Source organism: Cottoperca gobio, chromosome 10, assembly GCF_900634415.1.
Source record: "Cottoperca gobio chromosome 10, fCotGob3.1, whole genome shotgun sequence".
NCBI classification, from domain to species: Eukaryota; Metazoa; Chordata; class Actinopteri; order Perciformes; family Bovichtidae; genus Cottoperca; species Cottoperca gobio.
This window is the reverse complement of record NC_041364.1, coordinates 6,318,607-6,333,102: the sequence shown is the minus strand read 5'-3', so window position 1 is coordinate 6,333,102 and position 14,496 is coordinate 6,318,607. Positions and strand designations below refer to the sequence as shown.

At 40.5% G+C, this 14,496-nt stretch overlaps 1 long non-coding RNA gene across 1 annotated transcript in view; it reads left to right on the top strand.

The window, feature by feature from the left end:
* The window catches only part of LOC115014815 (uncharacterized), a 133,076-nt gene extending 132,649 nt beyond the window's left edge, over window positions 1-427 (top strand). Inside the window, exon 4 of the long non-coding RNA XR_003832941.1 lies at window positions 84-427. This is a non-coding gene — a long non-coding RNA (uncharacterized LOC115014815). The remainder of the gene's footprint in view (window positions 1-83) is intronic.
* The last annotated feature ends 14,069 nt before the right edge of the window (window positions 428-14,496 follow it).

Here is a 14,496-nt window from a genome sequence, read left to right as displayed (position 1 = left end):
GAGTAATGACCTTTGTAATCTGCCTCCCTGCTTATATCTTTACTGTGTTATTAACACTTTTATGTATATTTATCTTCCAACAGACGTGGGGAAGAAGTGACACCCAACGCTGGCCCCACCCAGTAACCGTGTCTTTGTTGAAGGATGGCGCAGGCTGAATTCAGGTGGTGAGAAGAGGCTAAGTGTTGGATCTTTACTGCCATTTTTACATGATGATATCATTGTGTCTTCTTCTAACGGAGCAGATCCTTTATCAAACACATGATCCACACGGGGGCCTGCAAGCCAGAGGACGTCTCAATTATCAGCTCTGAAAAGGCCGAGTTCAGGACTGAGACAGCTTAGACGATATATACACAACATAGCACGTCTGCGTTTTATCGTGTTAGCAGTTGCAGGACTATTGTAGGTTCACTAGCGAGATCAAACCCTGCAGGCAAAGAGGGGGGGGGGGGGGGGGGGGGTCATAAAACATAGAAAAGCTAATTTGAGTATCAAATACTCAGCACCTGTAGGAGCTCTGACATGTTTGCTCCTGCACAGAGGACAGCACATGTAGTAAACTTGCAGCACTTGAATTACAAATTGTGTCAAAATATAGAAACTTATTAAATCACTTCTGAGCAAAACTTTGTTTGTCTTACACGTTTACTATCACGTATGAAAAGCAGAAGATCCTCAGATTTAAGTTCAGCTCTGTTCCAACCAGTCCAGTAGTATTTCTGATTGTTTTCCATCAACACTGATGCACATGCTCGTACCTCAAAGGGCTGCTCCAGATGAAACGTAGTGCCCTGATTGAAAGAATATCACATGCCCTGTAAAGAGGCTCCTGCGTTGTTATTGCTCTCTCACTGCTTCTCCCCCGTCTGCATCTAAAATATGATACAGGAGCTTTTCAGTTTTAAGTACTATTCATTACAGCCCGCTGAAAATAGCATTCATCCGTGCCCTCTGAAGAGAGAAAGACTTTTCAGTTTTATGTCCCCGTGCCTCTTTTTCAGAATCTGTGCTTTTACTGGCATGTCTTCTCACCAGACCAGCAGACTATAAATATGACCCCTCTGAATGCCCACATCCTTGCCCCTAAAATAAATCATGTGCCGTTCAGCCGGAGCAGACACACGGCACCTACCAGGACAGTCCCGTCTGTCTACACAAGCTGCAAAACGAGACTCTCCGATCGCAATCTACCAACACACACACACACACACACACACTTAGGGACACCCACAGACAACAGAGGAGAGCAATCCTCTGAAGTACCCTGGGAACGGAGCACTGCTGGCACTGAATAACTGCAGGCCAACGCAGGCCCTGCCTTGCCTTGCTCTGCCTGTCACTCCTCCCAGAGCGCTGTAACAGAGAATAGGAGCCAGTGTAGGGACCAGGGGGACTGGAGCTCATCACAGGGTTGACTCAGTCCTGCCTACTCCCTCAACGCTGTGGGTCTGGCACTCTGCACAGGTGGAAAACGGAAGAGGGTGAGTGGGCAATCACGAGGGTGTTGGCCCCGTTCTGCCCACACAAAAAAAAAGCACAACCCACAACTATGGGCCCTCTTACCAGCCTGTCGTGTGTGTGTGTGGTTCTTTTCAGACTGTCATCACAAACCTTCAGCAATGAGAAACACAGCCGGGGAGGAAGAGGAAAGAGAAATATAAAAAAGCAGGATGTGTGCCCACTGAATTCAAAGTAAATACAGAAGAAGAGGCAAAAAAACCTTCAAGGGGAAGAAGTGTTTTGGTTTCATGGTGGACCGAAACTTATTCTGAGACTACAAAGTCGTGAGCAAACGTAATGTGTCAGTGTGGTCAACTCAAATATGAACAAATACGTCGTACTGTTTGTCTGTTTACTTCTGCATCTTCGCTGGTGTGTGTACCCAAATGGAGAGTGAGCAAACACCAAAACCGACTAACACACAAACCGACTCGCATGGAGGAAACAGGTAGACAAATTAATTTGGACGCAAATCGCCCTTGACTTTTGCCAATCTGTCAAAAAGCCTCACCCTTCCCAGGCATTATCCGCACCGTGATATTCTTTCCTTCCGTCTTTTGAGGAACGTCAGTGTGATGAGCGCCTAAGCTGGAAACGGGCTGCAGTTGTTTTCTTTGCAGAAACACCTGTCCAAACAGCAGCAGAGCCAAGGGCAAGTCTCGGCTGTCAGCGTCAGTGACAAGCTCTTGACAAAAATTCAGCGGAGACAATTCCTAAGACGTCCACTCAAGCGAAACAATGCACGTGTGCTAGAATGACCCCAGCTGTGCTGCCTCACTCGCCTTTACGTTTCAGTGTTGTTCGTAGGAGCTCTGCCACAGACATTTTAAAAACACCTGGAAGAAGGTCAAATGAGAGACATTCCCATAAAGTTACAGTCTTTGTTTTGTTTGGTTTCAAATGCACTTAATCCTCCTGAATACACCGGCGGTTTCAGTGACATTAACTCAGCAAAACAAAACACTCTTACAGTTGTGTGACAGCAACAAAAGGCTGGACTATTTAAGTGATTCATTAATACAGTTTACAAGCATTTATAAAGCCGTTTGTATCATCTGTCCAGAGTGGATTTAGAGGCTGTTTCAGTGAAGATTTACTGAACAAAGACCAGGTGGCTCATTAGCTACCAGAGACTTAGGTTGGTTTGTATAGAAGGGGATCTCGGGGGTGGTCAAGTTTCAGTCCTTATGCTTAAATTTCAACACATGGGTCCTTAATCTGTAATGCCTTCATCAGCTATAGTCCAGTTCCCATCACCGGCCGCTCGTATGATCTCCTCCGGGGGCTGTTCCTGTAGGTTTGTGTTCGCAACGTGGAGGGAAAAATTGCATTGAACCTAAGACTCGAATGTGGCAACAAGCTGACAAAGAGTGATGAGACGGCCTCACACGTTCATACCATCTTCATTTGCTAATTCAGGGTTTTGCAGGGTTCATCAAATTACATTTTAATCCCACATAAGAGTCAAGTTTAAGTTTATTTATTTAGAAAAAGGCAAAGATCATTCATGATAAGAGTAAGTTTGAACGTCTGATGGGAATAATTTGACTTTTTCACGAGATTGTTCAGTGCTTGGCAGCAGTATAGAACAATAATCCCCTGATGATGAAGTTAACGCCACCTGGACCTGTATCAGTGATGGATGGATTGAAAATGATTATTTTATTTAGGTTTTGGTTAAATCAAAACTTGCCTATTCACATTTCAATTATTCATCCCCTTCCTGTCCAGTGACAAACACGTATCTAAGGATTTAAGTGTTGAGTCGTGGTAAATTAGAACAACATTAAACATCTGGAGCAGTAAAATGCAACATGCACATTAATGCAGACATCATGTATAATATTAAAACACTGACAGGGAACATTTTCCTGCAGAATGAGTGCTTTTCCTTTTGACACTTTGAATGCAGGACTTTTACTTGTAGTATTTTCACAGTGCAGTATTAGTATCTGAACACTCCCACATGTTTCTGTCGATGGTCTGACAGTGTTTGGTCTGAAACTCCACAGAAAAGGATTAAACAGCCTCCTGCACAAATCCACTTCTAGCTGTATAAAGTCTCTGATACAACATTACTGCCAAGTGTAAGAAGAAAATCTATATTTGTAAAACTTTTCTTGAAGAAACTAATTGCAGTGCTTTTAAATAAATAAAATAATCCATGTAGCATTTTTATTTAGAAACACAAAACGCTGTCGCAGTTTAACTAAACATTCACTTTAAACTGTTCGTTCTTAATTGTGTACATTTTGTTTTGCATGATCACGATTTACAGGATGATTTCTGATCATTTCTAAATCAATGAAAGCAGCTTTGAAATGGAGCTTTTATTTTACAAATACATATTTTACACAGATGGCGGACAATTTCCACACACATTAAACCATGCCAACATGTACTAGCATGTAGAAACTACTTTGACAAAACTGGTTAAACGTACAATATCTCAGTTGTCTCTAACAATACACACATTGTCAAACAGGCTAATGGAGCTCTATGAAGCATTTCATGCATCATAACCATTCTTCAATGCAAACTTTCTGTTCTATAACGGACAGCTGAATAAGGCTATGTAGAGACTTCTAATAAAATGTCGTACATTTCAGCTCAGCGTGACACTTCCTGAGTCATATTGCCCCGCAGTCATCAACATTTTATCAACACAGCATCTGGATTGTCCTCATAACAGGACGAACCCGGGAAAAAAGTAAAGCTAAATGCCGCGTAGACTCTACAAGAAACATCTGGAGAAGGGAGTTACTATTCAATCAGTTGGATATAATCTGAAGAATAAAGAATATAAAAGTTAAATATTGATTTAAGATTGTACAATTGTAACATTTCTATGTAAAATAAGAGTACACAGTTCACGTCACAGCACCGCTAGTGCAAGCCCCTAATTGGCAAATTGAAAACAGATTAGTTTCAGTCCACTACAGCGCTTTCTTAACGCCTATTTCCTTTTTCTGTTGGACCGAGAAGCACCGCAGACATAAAAGAGCATTTGGTTTCACCTCCGTGTTGAACTCTTACAACAAATCTACTTTGCAGTCACAGGGAGGAGGATTACATTTTAGGTGTTGATGGTTTCATCTTTAGAAATACACCGCAGCATCTCTAATCGGTCAAACCAAAGTCTCTAAAGCAATGGCTGAGGAAAATATACTTGTGTATAAAAATATTTCCACTAACCAGAATGATTACAGTATTTCTCCTTTTAAACAACCAGCTTCACACTAACACACAAATCAAGTCTTATTTTTATATTTATTTTAAGGTGAATCATAGAAATAAAAATGATAGCTGCGTGTAAACTTGAAGAAAACGGTCGTCTCGTTTCCTTTTTGGTAAACCACCCACGAAATCGTTCCTGCTAAATATTCGAACTACAGGCCAAGGCCTCGAAAACCAAACAGTCTGTTCTTTATCTCACCCGCACAAGTGACACACGGGAAAGCAGAGAACGCACTCTGAACACATTTCATCCAGTCACCCCACAAATCCTGAAAGAGGAATACTGACTGAAGGCAATTTTACGTGTGTGTGTGTTGTGTGTGAGAGAAGGAGGAGGGAGGACCAGACAGCGAGGAGTTTATGTTGGTGTGATGAGGGCCCGGCGCTGGGCTGGAGCGGCGATGGGGAGCAGAGCGTACTCTGTGGACACGGCTGGACGACTCAACCCCTTCATAAGTCCCCTTTTTAAAGCGAAGGAAGGAAACGCTGAGGTTCACAGTCACTACATCCAGACTATACAGTGTCAATGTAAAGCTACATTGAGGAGTGCGATGAATAACGGTTCCTTGGTGTTATAGAGAGCCATCCCCACCCATCCACCATGCCTGGACACAAGCTTTATTTATGTTTCAAAGAGTCACGCTGACTCAACACTGCTGACATTTTTCTGCTTAAGCTTTGCACTTTTATACCTTTTATATCATAATTAATATAAGTGGATTTATTGTTTATTCTGTCTCAGTAAGATCACATGTGCTTTATCATGAGGGTGTTGTGGTCTTATTGTGTCTGTCACTCTCTTGTTTTTACTGTGGACTTTATAGTGTCCTCATGTCTGAACCACAGGACCACATTCCCCCTTCTGAAGAAGTAGAAACTGTGATTGTGAGCTCAATAAATGAAGCTTAAAACAGATAACAAGGTCAGGAAAGAAAGAAAACAACACGTTGATTATTAATTGTCCTGTTAATGTGACGAGAAATGGACACGGACAAAGCAGCGTCAGAAAGTTAGAGAATTTATAAAGTAAACTTCACCTCTACTCAATCCCCTTCACCGCCTGTACCTCATTGGTTTGGCAGACACATCTGGAAGAGGTATTGTTATAAAAGCACACACACAGAGGAGGCTGTTGTGTGCCAGTCGGCCTCACCTCACCTCTCCCTGCGTTGGAAAATGTACATTAAGTTTGACAAGCTGGGCCTTCATGGTGAGAGGGGCCAACCCTGGCTAAAGGCTACTTTCCCCCCTGCTGCAAGAGACCCTTACAGGCCCATAGAGACCCGGAGAGCCACACAACCTCTCCAATACAAGGCAGGGTGGAGGTCCTAACGAACGTTTGGGACCACCCAGCTCGCAGAGCCACCCTCCTCTTCATCAGCTCATCAACACCCAATTCCCCAGAAAATGGGCCATTTAACAACTCCGGTGTTGGACCCAGTGTTGTTTGAGATCCGTACACTATATTTAAACAAAGGTTACAGTTTAACACTGTCAGTAAAGCACTTTCAGGAATGAAACTTAGTGGAAAGAGAAGTCAAGACGATTAACAGCGTTTGTTCGAGTTCGCATTAAGACGTTTTGAGCCCAGTCTGTGCTTATGGTTGGCTCTTTTCATCCCGACTCCACCACAACATTTTTGGGGGTTTAGTTCTCCTAAGTCTCATAAGCTGAAACTGACACAAAATCAAAATACAATCTTTCAGCCAACTCACAAATCAGCATAACTTTAACTTTTAGCACTTAATTTGCCCTTGCTTAATGCTGTTTTATTAGTAATGAAAGAATGGAGGCACTTTGCAGATTTCTGGAGCTTAGGGCCTTGGCAGAGTTTTAGAAAATGCCATTTAAAATGCTGAAAATCCCCATTTCACATGGTAGGAAGTTAAAATGGAGTGCTTTCGTCTAAATATAGCATTAGTCAATAAACATTTATTTTACAGATCTAAGGGGGATACAGAGTGTGGCTTTATTTCTGCGGGTTCAACGTAAACAAATAAGAACATGAATGTTTTATGTGGTGCAGGACAAAGATCAGTTGAACTTGGGGGATCAGCGATATGGGTATAAAATGTTAATGTATTTACTCTGTACGGTGCCCACAGAATTATGAGCACGGCTCGCCCGTTTGGACATAAGCTGTCCATTGGCCATGTGCTGTTTGCTCTGGAGAGAAGAGCTTTCAGAGTGAATAAGCCTGAGAAGTGGCAGACACTCTACAATGAGGAGCTACCAGAAAAGACACATTCAGCTCCTGAGTTAACCCGAGGAACAAACTCTGCCTTGAAATGGTCGGACAAATAAATATGAGCGGTGCCAGAAAATATGAAAAAAATCCAACATAAGACAGAAAGTGATGGTGGAACAACAGGCCTCTTTGTTGAGACTTTACATTAACATGCTGGTACTTTTTAACACATGATCATGTGACGTGCACAAAGGCATCCAAACCTTAAGGATGATTTTACAGTATTAAAAGTATATGAAGTCTGCCACTACGTGCTTGTGCAACACGCGTGTCTGTGCTGAGTCTCCGAACGGGCGAGCACTCCCAAAAGATTATGAAGGTGTCTCACCTGGAAGGCTTATTCTTTTCAGAAAGAAATCCAGGCCGATGGTTTGTTTGTACTGCTTCCCAAAAGCCTCCTGTGCAAACCTGGTGGCGAGTGATGTCTGAAACAGAGAGACAAAGCGAGAGACGCGGTGATCGAGTGCCAGAACAACTCTGCGGCAATCAACAGGGCTGAAAATATCAGTTAAGTGTTTTTAAAACACAAAATGCTTAGGAGAAAAGGAGAAACGTCGATTCAGTGCATAACAAATAGTATTCACACATATACGCACAGAGTAAAAACTAAGTCAAAATCACAGCACGGGCCGGAGCAGATACTGCAAAACTGCTTCCAGAGAAAATATACAGTGTATTAAAGAACTTCCTGAAAAAGTGATATTTGGGTGGTGAGCAGAAGTAGAAAAACTTTGATTTCATTCACACGGACCAAACGCCAAAGTAAGCTTTTTACAATATTTCTAAAAATACAAGAGTATTCTTTTCCACAAGTGTGTGCAGCCGTAATCCTTAGGCCATGCGACCTTGACGTACGACCTGTAGGACATTTTCATTAATACAGATCCATTTTAAGCACCTTCAAAAAAAAAAAACCGTCTGTGATTGACTGAATGGTCCGCTGATGTAATTGTCTGCCTCCTCCCTGCTGTCTCACTACTCCGCCACGGTTGCGACGGTGAAAATCAACGTGAATTACAAAAACAGGTGTCGGAGTATGTCATGTCTACAGACTGCAGACCTAATAATTGCCACAAATTATAAAGCCTCCATCACTGTCACTGTTGTGTTTGAGGAGGGGGGGGGGAAATAGCATGTTAGGGGCTCTCCTGAAATCCATGGGAATTCATAGCGCAGGCTTGACATGCCAAGTTTAATTCATTTTGATGGATGAGGATAGGGGAAAAAATGAAGTGCTGAATGTCTATTAGCTATCTTTAGAGCAGTATGCTTACATAAACACAACAGAGAAGTGAAGCAATGGGATTCCCTGAGTGTTCATGTGGCAGCAAATGCTTTTTAATGTGGTACTTGCCACTCACTGAGGGTTAAAGGATTCAAAAGTAAATTCTTTCTTTCAATCCACTAAGCTTTCACTTGAGATTTGGTCCTTATCTGCCTCCGTTCAGGCTCAGAAAGTTTAAGTTTATCCAAATAAAGTTGCATATAAAACTGGATTTCTTTCAATATACTCGAGACACGATCTAATGCAAGTAGGAAAACCCGTATCATCGTTTACCCAAATCCTCTTCAAGTAAACGAGTCTATTTGGCTTTCTTAAGGTACTGATTTGTCTTTGTGGATGCCACCTTTGTTATCAAACCTTTATGTTAATCCCAGCATGGATTTTTTAAAATGACATATTTTAATTAAACCTATTGAATGTGTAATCCTGGCTTTTACCAGTGGCTTTACATTTCCTGCAGTACATAGTTTTATCCAACTAATTATTTTAAATGTCCACTAACCTACAGACTTTTTTTTATCTCAGCCTGCGGAGCATGTCAGAGTGACTGAAAAATGACTAGAGGTGACTGACGCAACAAGGAGAAAATCGGCCATTTAAGTAGCCCAAACGATCACTGGCAACACAGGAATAACAAGTTCGGACAGCAAAAATGTATTCCACATGCTCGCGTTGGCCTAGTCGGCCATTTGTCTTGGCATTCCAGTAGCTTGGCTCTCCTCCCTCAACGTAGAACTTTTTTTCCAACGTACAATTGGAACTAACCAGCGAATGTAAAAGCTGGCGTAATCCTGACACTCCAACAGAGAACAGCACAGGGTCACCAATGATACCAATGCCGGGAAATGAGGGAAGTTCTGCTGAAACAAGAAACTGGAAGAGAGGGGAAAAAAATATGGCACGCTGACTATGTCCATGTGATGCAACTCAGATGAGAGATCCGGTGCATTTGTGCAGCGTCGCACCAAAACTGGCTCTTTATTCTCCTTAAACTGTTAAGACAGATATAAATGTTGGTATTCCGATGAAGAGTTTGACTATAAATAACATTGCTTGGAAGCAGCATCCATCAATGTACAGGACATGCAGCTAAAGCGCCTTTTTAAAGATCAAATATTCAGAAAAACTCAGTGACTTTTAACTCGGGTTGAAAAATAGAGCTGTGTTTAAGTTCACCACAGCACGTTACGAGCCTGGCTAAATGTGAGACTCCATATTTTAAAAAAAATCTTGCTCAGGTGGACAAGCGTTCCCACATCTCCCTATATTTCTGAATGGACAACCAACCACAAGCAAAAATACCACCGAAACTGCTGTCCAAGAAAAACTGATCCGATTGCAATTTGCTCAGCAAATTGACATTAATAAGGGGGGAAACGGCATTCAAGATGTCAGTCAGTGGTGCCTACTCAAAATGGGGGGCAGGGCTGCTGTTTTCTGCCCAAAACAGACAAGCAGGTAAGTCATTCAGACAGTGACGAGCTGACACCTGGCAGCAGTGTGAGGAGGGTTATTAATGTAGCGTATCTACTGGGAACTGAGTTGTGTGTGTTCTCCGCACCCCCCCTTCCCCCAAAAGAAAATGTCGACTCTCCAGAATGAGAACATTCATTTTTCTCATTGGGTCTCACCATTACTGCTACATTCATTTTCTTTCTCCCAGAGGAAGGAGAGATTAGTTACGAAAAGGGGATGTGTAGCTGAAAAGCACTTGACGTCCCTGCCTGACATTCACACTCATTCATTCGAGGATTCGAGATGCAGTGAAGAAGAACCAGAGCTGAATTGTCATGACAACCTCCGTGCTTTGCTGCAAATGATTGTTTGGTGCGACTAGGAAAATATTCCACTGTTGTGGATGTAAGTAAGGCCTTTTTAATCTACATCTTTCTCATCTTACTGAACGATTCAGTCCAGTAGTTATGAAAGGGAACGGTGCGCACATTTAGCAAAGAGAGAGACAATGCACTGAAGGTGTATGTGTTCACAGTTCAGACATTCATAAAACTAAGTCTTCACACTTGGCACGTTGTTGTTTTATTCTATCGAATGTGAAAACAGAAACATTTCACGTACGAGCCGTCCAGAAATAATTTTCTTAAATGGGGCTTCACTCTGGAGCCAAATGCATACGGGGGTCCTTGGCCAGGAGAAGAGAAGGACACTGATGGAAAACAACCACCAGCTGCAAGAGCCTGGCTAAGAAACTGCCATACTCTGTGTAATACTGCACAGTGCACTGTTTTACCCCGAGTTCACTGAGCATTAGCTTCAGCCCCAACGTGTACGACAAACAGCTATACTTCCTGTTCAAAAACAATTAAAAGATGCATTTTGTTTTAATAATCTACTCTGAAAGGGAATGTTGTTGTCATATGTTTTTCCTCCAAGCGTACCTTGTTATAATATAACGTCTCATACATTTTAAAAGCAGGCTACACATTGAGTACGTTTGATGAGAATGGCACATGAAAGATGTAAGCATGTAAGCCAATGTTTTCAGTTACTTTAAAACCAGCACCACCGGCACGTAGCCTACAACTGTGTTCAATATGCAAAGTGGATTAAGGGCTGGGTAGAGGTCGGGATTCAGAACAAGGGATTTGTGCCAGATTTAAATCCATAATGCTATCTTTGAGACAAAACTACACAAGTTTGTCCATCAAATGTGTAAAATAGGAGTGAGAAAATGTTTTCTACAGAAGTACTTTAATTTTGACTAAGAGCAGTTCTTGCGCTGGATGATTTGTTTGTCTACTTATCCAAACATTTATCTTTACTTCATCATGCAGTCAGTCGTTACAATGTATGATTAACACCGAGTTACTTTAGTTGTTGTTGTTTTTAGTCCACGGTGTCATTTTGGAAACATTAATCCTCCATGTCCATTATCTAGCTTTCGATTTGTTTCTGTATTTTCTCATACATACTTTCACAATAAGTTCTCAATAATTCAACTAGGGCTGCAACTAACGACTATTTTTTATTTTTTTATTAATCTGCCTATTATTTTCTGGGTGATCAAATAATCATTTGTCCAAGGGGATGTCTATAAATGTCTCGTTCTGTCAGTCTAAAACCTAAAGATATTCAGATATAAAACAGAGAAATCTCCTGAAAACAGCCTTTTCTGCCATTTCTGCATTAAAAACAATAAAAAGTTGTTGCCCATTATTTTTCTGTCGATCAGATAATTGATAAGTTGACTTAACATTGAAGCTCTAAAATATGTTACATACATACGTACATCAATTGGTTTTAGGACACTAGCAACTCAAGCGTGTGCTCAGGCAGATTTCTCTGTACTATGTTGTGAGTAACACTGTTGCCAAAGATTCGCTAATGTAGTTATTAACTCATTTTGTTACATTCCTTAATCTTGTATAAAGAAAATGGCTACTTGTCTTCAGTAAAGGTAAAGTTAGGCTGTGGTTTGCTGCCCACTTTTAGCATCTCTCCCCTTCCATGTCTGAAATAACCAAGCAACCAATTACATAAGCTCAACCACTGAGGAAGTCCTTGAAACTATTGTTTACATTTTCTGTATAACAATAGGGTTTATGTAGGACAGTGCACTAAGAATTACTTTAATCATCAGTAGCTGAGCATTTTGACAAGAGGCTCTGTCATTACTTCTCAACCTTTTCTTTTTTTACAATATGGTAATAAGAAATACTATTAACCTCTCAATGCCTGTCCCTAGCACTATTAACAAATGTTATATTATTCTACATAAGGTTTCCAATGCTAATAAGTAACTTTTGAAGAAGGAGCAAAATGCTAAGGCAAATGTTTAGTTTTAATGTAATTTAATTTAATTTAATTTAATTTAATAAATATAGTGTTTGTGTGTTAGACAAGTATCACAATTCATGTATGTTGAACTGCTGATAATGATTAACTTGGAATACTAAAAAGGAAAATGTTCTATAATGTTCTATGGCCTATGCGTTTTGACAGTCAGTATTTACAAGCATATGGACAAGTGTCTCCCAAGGAAAGATATATATTGTTTGTTATGTTTTATGCTTCCTTCTGCACACATGGCACCATCGGGACAAATAATACATTGACTTGGCTTGATATTGTCATCGAGTGATATGTTTTGTCCATAGAGTCATGGGGCATTTGAGATGATATATTGTATAAAATGTTGTAAATATTTTTAGAAACAACGTACATAACACGTCTATAACACGAGACCAAGCAAAAACGTTTCACTGTGTCGTAAATTGTAAGAAATATCTCAAGTGTTATCGCATTATGTTGTCTTTAGCCTTGGATGTTGTTAGCAATTAGCCAGCTAAGCTACATTAGCGTCGGTCGCCATGGTGACTGGGAAGACAGTGCAGCGTCAGGAGGAGCAACGTAAACATCAGCATACTGTCGTGGAACAGACAATAACACACTAGTTTCAGCGTTGAATCTTCAGTAACTTTGAGTGTGTGTGTGTGTACGTTGTATGCGTCTGTGATTGTCTCACCTTCCCACAAGCACCGTCTCCAATCACTACGATTTTAAGCTGCCTGTCCTGGCTGTCCTCCTCTGAGTCCGACATGACGCTGAAATATTCTCCGACTGTATCAGCGTGCAAAACAGAAAACCACTAGGAAAAAACTCTCTGTCACACTCACAGTTTGTCTGTCTAGTTATGAGGCTAATGCAATCACAGATGGATTAAACGAGTGTTGAGTGGGCAAGCTGCAGACGCCATTTTGACTCTACTAACATAACACTGCTGCTCTACTCGGCATGATCCACTCACGCGCACACGCTGTGCTGCCTCCACGGACACGGATTGTCCGTTAAAATGGGAGGAAAATAAATGCAGGGAATCAGACCGGAGGCCACTTTTAGTTTGTAAATATTTTTAGTATCGCCGTGAATCCCTTTGCTTTCACGAGAAACGATCAGAACCGGAAACCCAAATTCACCCACCGGTGGCGTGGTTGCGTCCTGAGTGACGCGTTGCCGTTGCCGTGGTAACAAAGGTCAAAGTGTGAGTATATAAAAAAAAAAAAAGGTAACAACAAAAAATATTATACTCTAAGTACAGATGTGGAGTTCATTACTTATTTATACTTTCACTTCCAGGGGAAATATTGTACTTTTGATTCCACAACGTTACTTTGAATATTCACAAAACATATGACCAGTTTATTAAATATGATGCGTTGCCAAACAATGAACCAGTGATTGTTGCAGGTACGTGAATAGTTTTAAAAGATAGACGATTAATATCTTAATGTTCAAACCTATAACAGTACAGATTATGATCTAATCTAACACATATCTAACTGTTGTTCTTTCACATGATATAAGAAGTGTAAAAAATATGCTACGTCAAATTATTCATGCATGAGGGTGCTGTACTTTGGGGGTCCTTGGCTGAAAACAAATTGAAATCCAATTAAAAGCACCGCCTCGACCACACACAACATTAAAATGCTGTTTACATGTCCATGCATCAGTAATATTAATCTAATAATGAAGGCTATATGAATTAACATATGTTATGCACTTTACTATATCATTTTGTCTCCAAATATTCTTGTATAGTTAAAATGTAAATGTATGTACCTCTTATTATTTATGTATGTTACTCTCTACACTTATTAGTATTTAGTTCTGTCAATAAAGGTAGTATCAATCAGAATCTATTTTTATAGACTAGTGTGGCATTGATACTTTTAGTTGAATAAAGAATCGTATTGCTTCCACGACACACGTCTTATTTAAGATTTAACAAAAGGTTTTTTATAATTAATTATTTCTGTCTCCCTCTCACACACATACATACACACAGACACAGATATACACACAGGGTGCCCTTTAAATTGAATTGAACATAGATAGATAGATAGATAGTATATGTTCAGTCCATTATCTAGAATCTCATTTACTTTAGTAGTAATACAGTTTTTCCACAAATAGACATAAATCTATTTAATAAAAAAATATTATGATAAAATATTCATATTAACATACAGAAGATTTATAATGTGCTTCCAACGCCAAATTGTCATATTTCACCCCCACCCACCCACACACACACACACACAATGCTTGATCATACGTTCACCTGAATGAAAACACAGATCTAAAGTCTGAAGAGGGCCAACACACACTTAAAGCCACCTTTAAAGGTTTCCATTATAGACTCTGCAGTGTTAATCAACTATTCAAAGGTTAACGTTATTCCTGAGGCATCCTATTAGATAGA